Source organism: Octopus sinensis, linkage group LG7 (assembly GCF_006345805.1).
Source record: "Octopus sinensis linkage group LG7, ASM634580v1, whole genome shotgun sequence".
Lineage (NCBI taxonomy): Eukaryota > Metazoa > Mollusca > Cephalopoda > Octopoda > Octopodidae > Octopus > Octopus sinensis.
In genome coordinates this window covers 109,646,846-109,648,787 of record NC_043003.1, presented here as the reverse complement: position 1 = coordinate 109,648,787, position 1,942 = coordinate 109,646,846, and the positions used below count along the sequence as shown (strand labels likewise).

The 1,942-nt window shown below is 30.0% G+C and overlaps 1 protein-coding gene across 49 annotated transcripts in view; it reads right to left on the bottom strand.

Moving 5' to 3' along the window:
* The window catches only part of LOC115213834 (troponin T, skeletal muscle), an 89,902-nt gene extending 88,474 nt beyond the window's left edge, over window positions 1-1,428 (bottom strand). For 28 of the 49 annotated variants that reach the window (XM_029782736.2, XM_029782741.2, XM_036505113.1 and 25 more), the window contains exon 1: window positions 1,284-1,427. The gene's annotated coding sequence lies outside the window, so the exon portion shown is untranslated. Of the gene's footprint in view, window positions 1-1,283 lie in introns of all 49 variants that reach the window. The other 21 variants (XM_029782745.2, XM_029782750.2, XM_029782751.2 and 18 more) reach the window with 3 other exon arrangements.
* Window positions 1,429-1,942: the final 514 nt, after the last annotated feature.

Sequence of the window (1,942 nt, the reverse complement as noted above, 5' to 3'; positions counted from 1 at the left end):
CAAACCTGATCGAGTAGTTCTATGATCAAAGACATTCCAGGTGTGACTTCATCACCTTTTTGTATAACTAAGTGACTGCATTATGCAATGTCCGTTTTTTCAGGTATTGCATAAGCCTGGGGTTGTTTCATTGAGATTTAACTTCAATTTCTAATAGTTCGAACAACCACCTATAGCTTCCCTCCTTGCATAAAATAATTATAATGCAGAAGATTTTTCCAGAATGTATTTGAAGGAATCGGCTGCACTGAACAACAGGTCTTTTCTTGTTTTGTTTCTTTTGTTTTTTTAATCTGAGCCTCTGATAAAAGTGGGAATTCAAACTAAATCGATGCGTGACGAAACTATATAATTTAAGATATTCAGACCATCGTTCTGCAATTTCCATCATATTACTTATCTAATAATGATAATTCTTTCTACTATAGGCGATAGGTTTAAAATTTCGGTGAATTTATTTTATCGACCTGTAAGGATAACAAGCAAAGTTGACCGCGGTGGGATTTGGACCCACACAGTAAAAAGTCAGAAATGCCGCAAAGTATTTTGCCCATCGCGTTTATCAATCTGTCAGCTCGCCACCTGAATAATTATCATTATTCTTCTTCTTTCTACTATAGGCACAAGGCTCGAAAATTGTGTGACAGGGAAGGTTAGTAGATTATCGACCATGGAGAGCTAAAAGCAATATTATTATATGCAATAAGGAAAATAAAGAAACCATCATCATTAGTATTAATATTATTGTTATCATTATTCTTAAAAAGAAATAAAAATCACCATTATCATCAATATTTTAAAAATGTGTGTGCACGCGTGTATATATATATATATGTATAATATATATATATATATGTATGTATGTATATATATATGTATATATGTATGTATATATATATATGCATATATATATATATATATATATATATATATATGTATATATATGCATATATATATATATATATATATATATATATATATATATATATTATATATGCATATATGTATATATATATATATATATGCATATATGTATATATATATATATATGCATATATATATATTATATATATATTATTATATATATATATATATATATATATATATAAACACACACACACACACACACAACAGGTGAAATATATAATCAAAAGGAAAAAATCTTATTGAAAAGGTAATAGAAATCAATATAGACAAAAATTAGAAAGCTTTGACAGTTTTATAGTAATATGGGTGCTGTTATAGTAAAGTTTTAGGTGGGGTTTTCGCTTTAGTTTCCTTACCTTTAGATCGAAACAAAAAATGGCGACCAGAGATCAGCAACTGGAATGTTCAAAGAAGAGGCACTCCGTAGGAATGATGATATTATTAAAACAGTACAGAGACCATCAAAAACCTGGCATGAAAAGTTTATTTATAAGTTACTATTCTCACACGAGGGGTGGAAAAGACACTATCCTTAGAAATATTTCAACGCAACAACTATAGACAAGGCCAGGAATTCCAAACTATTTCAGTAGGAAAATACTTTTTTAAGATATTTTCGTTTGCCTCCGGATAATTTTGCTTAAAGAATTTTAAATAGAATTTTATTTGATATTTTAAAGTAGTGAAATATATATTTAAATAACTTAATTTAGAATTTAGTTTTTATTTTGAAAGATAACCTGTATTCCCCTATTTACAAAAATACTGCTATCCCGTTCTGTTTTTTTTTTTACTTCTTCTTCTTCTTCAGCTTCTATTTCTTCTTCCTTCCCTCGTCTTCTTTTTATCATCTACTTCTCCTTCTCCCTCTTCTAGTTGCAGAGAACGCTGATGGGTAACGTTTGCGTTTGGTCGTGAGATTTGTGAGGTGGAGGGTTGAAGATGTAAGGGGGGGAAGGTGTTGTCTCTGACTAACTCGGCAATCCTTTTATAGGCAGACGGTAACATGAGGAGG